Source organism: Meriones unguiculatus, chromosome 17, assembly GCF_030254825.1.
Source record: "Meriones unguiculatus strain TT.TT164.6M chromosome 17, Bangor_MerUng_6.1, whole genome shotgun sequence".
In the NCBI taxonomy this organism is placed as follows: domain Eukaryota; kingdom Metazoa; phylum Chordata; class Mammalia; order Rodentia; family Muridae; genus Meriones; species Meriones unguiculatus.
In genome coordinates this window covers 56,366,587-56,374,554 of record NC_083364.1, presented here as the reverse complement: position 1 = coordinate 56,374,554, position 7,968 = coordinate 56,366,587, and positions in this window count along the sequence as shown.

Genomic DNA, 7,968 nt, shown 5'->3' with positions numbered 1-7,968 from the left:
TTAACTCAGGATCAGGTAGAAAGATTGAACATCCCTATATTCCCCAAGGAAATTGAAGCAGTCACCAACAGCCTGTCTTTCAAAAAAAGCGCTGGGCCAGACGGTTTCAGCACAGAATTCTACCAGACCTTCAAAGAAGTGCTAACACCAATACTTCTCAAACTATTCCACAAAATAGAAACAGAGGAACATTATCAAACTCATTTTATGAAGCCACAGTCACCTTAATACCTAAACCACACAAAGACCTAACAAAAAAAAAGAGAACTTCAGACCTATCTCTCTTATGAACATTGATGCAAAAATACTCAAAATACTGGCAACTGAATTCAAGGATACATAAAAGATATCATCTACCATAACCAAGGAGGCTTCATCCCAGGCATGCAAGGGTGGTTCAATATACGGAAATCCATCAATGTAATCTATCATATAAACAAACTGAAGGAGAAAAACCACATGATCATGTCCTTAGATGCTGAAAAAGCATTTGACAAAGTCCAACACCCATTCATGTTTAAAGTCTTGGAGAGATCAGGGATACAAGGCACATACCTAAACATAGTAAAGCCAATATACAGCAAGCCTACAGCCAACATCAAACTAAACAGAGAGAAACTTAAATCAATCCCACTGAAATCAGGGACAAAGCAAGGCTGCTCACTCGCCCCATGTCTCTTCAACATAGTACTTGAAGTCCTCGTTAAAGCAATACAAATAGTAAGGAAGATCAAGGGGATACAAATCAGAAAAGAAGAAGTCAAATTTTCACTATTTGAAGGTAATATGATAGTATACCTAAGTGACCCCAAAAATTCAACCAGAAAACTCCTTCAGCTGATAAACACTTTCAGCAAAGTGGCTAAATACAAAATTAACTCAAAAACTCAGAAGCCCTCCTGTATACCCAAGACAAAAGGGCCGAAAAAGAAATTAGGGAATCAACACCCTTCACAATAGACTCTAATAACATAATAATTGAGTTTTGAATGGTAGATGAGATAGAGATCTAGTATCAGATTAAGAAACATGGTCATTAATAATATTGTATTATTTTCTTGAACTTTGTTAAAAAGAATAGGGTTGAAAAACTTGTACCTCAGTAGTAACTATGTAAGATTATGTATACATTTATTCTTTTTTTATTTTATTATTATTATTTTTTATCAGTTACATTTTATTAACTCTGTATCCCAGCCGTTTCCCTATCCCTCATTCCCTCCCAGTCCCTCCCACCCTCCCTCATCTCCACCGTGCCCCTTTCCAAGTCCACTGATAGGGGGGACCTCCTCCCCATTCATCTGATCCTGTTTTATCAGGTATCTTCAGGACTGGCTGCAAAGCCCTCCTCTGTGGCCTAACAGGACTGCTCCTCCCTTCGGGGGTGGGGAGACCAAAGAGCCAGTCATTCAGTTCCTGTTAGAAATAGTCCTTGTTCCCCACACTTTGGGAAACCAATTGGTTACTGAGCAACCACAGGCTACATCTGAGTGGAGGTTCTAGGTTATATCCATACATGGTCCTTGGTTGAATGTCAGTCTCAGAAAAGACCCTGTGCCCAGATATATTTGGTCCTTGTGGAGCTCCTATGCTTTCCCCATCAGACTAACTCCCCTTCTTTCTTATGATTCCCTGTACTCTGCCAAAGGTTTGGTCATGAGTCTGTGCTTTGAAAACACTGCTAGTTGGAGTTTCAGATGCGCTCAGTAGACTCCTGTCATACATTCAATGCACATCCCATCTGTCTTTCTAAACAAGGATTGATCATCTTACCCCATGTCCGCTCAATTGATTATCTTTTTTAGGTGTACAGATTTCATTATGTTTATCATATCTTATAGGTCTATATAAGTGAGTATATCCCATGTTTGTCTTTCTCCTTCTGGGATATTTCACTCAGAATGATCTTTTCTAGATCCCACCATTTGCCTGCAAATTTCATAATTTCCTCCTTTTTGATTGCTGAGTAGTATTCCATTGTGTAAAAATACCACAATTTCTGTACCCATTCCTCTGTTGATAGACATCTGGGTTGTTTCCAGGTTCTGGCTATTACAAATAAAGCTGCTATAAACATGGTTGAGTAAGTATCCCTTTTTTGTACTTGAGCAAACTTTGGGTATATACCTAGCAGTGGTACAGCTGGGTCTTGAGGAAGCACTATTCCTAATTGTCTTAGAAAGCGCCAGATAGATTTCCAGAGTGGTTGTACTAGTTTATACTCCCACCAGCAGTGGAGGAGGGTTCCTCTTTATCCACAACCTCTCCAGCATGTGTTGTCACTTGAGTTTTTCATCTTGGCCATTCTGATGGGTGTAAGGTGATATCTCAGGGTCGTTTTGATTTGCATTTCCCTGATGGCTAATGAGGATGAGCATTTCTTTAAGTGTTTTTCTGCCATTCGATATTCCTCTGTCGAGAATTCTCTGTTTCGCTCTGTTCCCCATTTTTTAATTGAATTACTTGGTTTGCTGCTTTTCAGCTTCTTTAGTTCTTTGTATATACTGGATATTAGTCCTCTGTTGGATAAAGGGTTAGTGAAGATTCTTTCCCAATCTGTAGGCAGTCGTTTTGTTTGGATGATGGTATCCTTTGCTTTATAGAAACTTTTCAGTTTCATGAGGTCCCATTTATTGATTGTTGCTCTTAGAGCCTGTGCTGTTGCTGTTCTGTTCAGGAAGTTGTCTCCTGTGCCAATGAGTTCTAGGCTGTTCCCCACTTTTTTTTTCCAATTGATTTAGGCTATCTGGTTTTATGTTGAGGTCCTTGATCCGCTTTGACTTTAGTTTTGTGCAGGGTGATAAATATGGATCTATTTTCATTTTTCTGCATGTAGACATCCAGTTGGTCCAGCACCATTTGTTGAAGATGCTGTCTTTTTTCCATTGAATGGATTTGGCTTCCTTGTCAAATATCTAGTATTCATAGGTGTATGGATTTATTTCTGGGTCTTCTATGCGGTTCCATTGATCCTCTTTTCTGTTTATATGCCAATACCATGCAGTTTGTATTACTGTTGCCCTGTAGTACAGCTTGAGATCAGGGATGGAGATACCTCCAGATGATCTGTTGTTGTACAGGATCGTTTTGGAGATTCTGGGTTTTTTGTTTCTCCATATGAAGCTGAGAATCTTTTTTTCAAGGTCTGTAAAGAACTGAGTTGGTATTTTGATGGGAATTGCATTGAATCTGTAGATTGCTTTTGGCAGTATGGCCTTTTTCACAATGTTAATCCTACCAATCCATGAGCATGGGAGATCTTTCCATCTTCTGATATCGTCCTTGATTTCTTTCTTCAGAGACTTGAAGTTTTTCTCAAACAGGTCTTTCACTTGCTTGGTTAGAGTCACACCAAGGTACTTTATGTTATTAGTGGCTATTGTGAAGGGTTTTGTTTCCCTAATTTCTTTCTCAGCCTTTTTGTCTTTGATATATAGGAGGGCTTCTGATTTTTTTGAGTTGATTTTGTATCCTGCCACTTTGCTGAAGGTGTTTATCAGCTGAAGGAGTTCTCTGGTTGAATTTTTGGGGTCACTCATGTATACTATCATATCATCTGCAAATAGTGACACTTTGACCTCTTCCTTTCAGATTTGTATCCCCTTGATCTCTGTTAGTTGTCTTATTGCTCTGGCTAGGACTGCAAGTACTATGTTGAAGAGATATGGGGACAATGGACAGCCTTGTCTTGTCCCTGATTTCAGTGGTATTGATTTAAGTTTCTCTCCATTGAGTTTGATGTTGGCTATAGGCTTGCTATATATTGCCTTTACTATGTTTAGGTATGTGCCTTGTATCCCTGATCTCTCCAAGACTTTAAACATGAATGGGTGTTGGACTTTGTCAAATGCTTTTTCGGCATCTAAGGAGATGATCATGTGGTTTTTCTCCTTCAGTTTTTTTATGTAGTGGATTAGATTGATGGATTTCCGTATGTTGAAGCACCCTTGCATGCCTGGGATGAAGCCTACTTGGTCATGGTGGATGATATCTTTGATATGTTCTTGGATTCGGTTTGCAAGTATGTTATTGAGTATTTTTGCGTCAATGTTCATAAGAGAGATAGGCCTGAAGTTCTCTTTTTTTGTTGGGTCTTTGTGTGGTTTAGGTATCAAGGTGATCCATCACTTCATTTTGTATGTATATGAAAATGTCATAGTCTTTAGAAGGTATGCTACATTAGAATATATATATATATATATATATTTGAGAATATCTAATACTTCATTAAAGTTATTTATGTTATTCACTTTAACAAGTATTCTTTCATCTTTTTGAAACAAGAGGTTTTTATTTGTTTGTTGTTTGTTTTTCCTCAAAGTGTGGACAGTTTTGAAATATGCATAAATGGGTCATATTGTTACAACATGTTAGGATCTGATTCATTGTCAGATTCCAGCATCCTCATTCATTAATAACAGAACCCTGAAGATCAACTTGTATATCAGATAAGCTTAGATATGACTTTAGATTTTATACTCTAATACAATGACATTTGAGCATGAGAATATTCAACAGGAAATCTGTGAAAAACTTAGCAAAGGCTCATGTCAAGAAAGTGTCTTTTTGTCACATGTCCTTCATGAGTTCCTAAAGGTATCTGTCATTAGAATATTGTTCTTTTGGATTATTCCTGAGTTTCTAGCTTACATTTTTTTCTCACACAAATTTGCCCTTTAGAATAATTAAAATTTTAACCGTACTGCAAAACAGCTATTATAGCATATTTCAAACTTTGATATGTGATAAGATTCAGATCAGAGGATCTTAACAATGTCAGAATCTTTACGAACAAAACATTGAGACATAGTGACTGTTACTGTCTTTTTCTTGAGCCTGGCCAGCTATGTATAGAACAAATGCCAGAAGTCTAAAAAACAGAAGAACCTTGCACAGCAGATAGAAAGTTGAGACCTATGTAAAACTCGGGAAAAATCAGCCAATGTTCTTTGTTTCTCGCGGTCCAATATTGTGTGTGAGTACAACAATGCTAAGCACCTCCCTTGAGATTATGTGTGGGAAGTTATTATTTTCTGTCCCTGCTAAGAACGATATGGAATATGGAGCAAGGCTTTTGGCAGTATGGGTAGTATGATGCTTCTGAAAAGAATCTGGCAGTTCCGATGGTGTCTTTGAGTGTGCATGTGGGCACATGCACACACACAAATGCACATGTGTGCCTTGGAGGTGAATCTTATCAAAATCTAGTGGAATGGGGCCAAGAATGATGAAGCACATCTCATGCACTTAAGTCTTAAAGTTTACCCAAAAGGCTTAGGTATGAGGATTGTGTGGTTTGGGAATATTAATAGTGCCACAGAATATTTTTTATGTCTTAATATAATCACCCTCTCGCCTCTAAGTCTTCCCAGATCCACATCTGCTTTCCTATACCCACAACACTGTGTTGGTTTTTCAAAGCCCATAGGGACCAATTGTGTTGTCCAACTATTTTTGGGTATGTGGTCTTTCACTGCAATTGGCTTACCAGGGGTAACACATGTAGAGAAAATATTTCTTTCCAGGCAGCACATAATTGCCCATAGCAACATGGCTAAGGATTAGATAATTTTTTTTTTTTTTTGTGTGTGTGTGTGTCCAATATCCAGCTGCATGCTGGGATTTGTTCTGGCTTGGTTCCAAATAAGTTTGTGCATACTGCCATAAACGCTGTGAGTTCATATGTGGAAGTGACTTGTGTTCAACAGGCAGCATTTCCTTTTAGTCATTTGGCATCTCTGGCTCTTACATTCTCTTGTCCTCTCTTCTCCAGTGGTTCTTCAGCTTTGATGAGAGGACATGTGGTATAAGTGTTGTGTATAGGGTTGAAAAAAATCTCTTTTCTTGTATTTTGGTCACTTGTGGGTCTATGTTAATCAAATATAATGCAAATAAAAGCTTCTCAGATACCCTGATGGGTAGAGTCTATCAGAGGTTCTCTGTGGACAGCTCCTGTCCTGTTCCTTGTTCTCTCCTCCTTCCAATGTCTATCCTGTTTGTGCTTCTGAATGAGGATTAAGCATCTTCCTTAGGGTCTTTCTTGTTGTTTAACTTCTTTAGGGCTTTAGATTTTAGTATATTTATCCTATATTTATCCTCTATAAACATCCTAAATTTTAGTATATTTATCCTATTTTAGTATATATATCCTATAGTATATAATATTCTATATTATATGGCTAATATCCACTTATAAGTGAGAATATATCATTTGTGTCTTTCTGATTCTGGGTTACCTCACTCAGGGTGATCTTAGGCAGAGTGACAGAATCCTTATGGAAGAAGAGGGAGATTGAAGGACCTGGAGGCGACAGGAGCTCCACAAAGAGAACAGATCCAAAATACCTGAGCGGAGGGGGTCCTGCAGAGACTGATACTCCAACTAAAGACCATGAATGGAGAGGACCAAGAACCCTTGTTCAAAGGAAGCCCTGTTCAGTTTCCAAGTGGGTTCCCTGGTAATGGATACAGGGGTTGCCTCTGCCATGAACTCAGTAGCAGGCTGTCTGATCACCTTCTGGGGGATGCAACCTTGCCAGGCCACAGAGGAGGCGGATGCAGCCAGCCTTGACAAGATAAGGGTCATATAGAAGGAGAGGAGGATATCCTCTTTCAAGGGACTAGGGAAAAGGCATAGGGGGAGAAGAGGCATGGTGTGTGGGGAGACTTGGAGGAAACAAGGGAGGGGGCATCAGAGGGGATACAAAGTGAATAAATTGTAATAAATAAATATATAAATAAAATTAAATTTTAAAGAAGCTTCTGCTCAGCATTGAAGTGGGTACCATAGTAAGGGGATCAGGGACTGTCTCTGACATGAACACAGTAGCTGGCTCTTTGACAACCCCTTTCTGCCTCCCCAATGGGGGATCAGCCTTGCCAGGCCACAGAGGAGAACAATGCAGCCAGTCCAGATGAGAGCTGATAAGCTAGGGTAAGAAGGAAGGGGAGGAGGACCTCCCCTATCAGCGGAATTGGAGAGGGGCAGGGAAGGAGTAGAGGGAGGGAGGGAGGTTTTTGGAGAGAATGATGGAGGGAGCTACAGCTGGGATACAAAGTGAATAAACTGTAATTAATTTAAAAATAAATATTTAATTAAAAAAGTTAACATAAATAGTTCAGAGATGAGTTGATATGTGTGGGTATAGTAAAAAGCCATTAGGCTTTTATTTCAGGCTTTTTGCAATTAGCATAATAATTGTATTAGGTTTTCTCCTAGGCCTATGACCTGTCTAGCCACAGTATGTGATTTGGTATATGGTGATTTTGATTTCTGAGAGTAATTACAATATAGCCAATATGAAATAAAATCTCTTGCCACAGTCTTTGCCTTGGGAAATCAAGCATTCTGTAAACTATCCTCTCTCCTTGTTTCTCCTACTAATGATTATTAACAAAAAAAAATTAAAGATAATGAAATATTCTCTTTTTTGGCATAACAGTCTAACATAGAATTAAAATAAAGCAAAAATTTTTGCTTTCTTGCCATCTGCCTTCAAGAGTTCTCTCCTGTACCAAATACCACCATCTTAAAATTCTGAATTCACTCTTCACTCAGTTTTGGAGCAGAAAATATCTTGTTACAGAAAAGAAGCTGTCAGATCACATTAACCTCACTAACTAACTCAAGATGAGGACTCAAAATTAGAAAGTAAGGATTACATCTTTTGCACCCACAAATAAAGGTCACTAACATGTTTCATTCTATGATTTTTGAGAAAGTTTATTACATAGGACAATTCTTTCCTCATTACATGTACCATTGTTGTTTACTCCTTGTATGAGTTAGAATCACTTAAATGTGGATAGAGGGGGAACTTCCTCTGCAGATTCTGCTGTGGTCCAACAATAGAGGGCTAGGACCACGTGAAGAACAGTCATGTTTGGAAATAACTGAGTAGACTCTGAGACAGCTATTTCTATTTGCAGAAAACTAGACTATTGTGGGTGGTTGGTTCTATGTCTTAT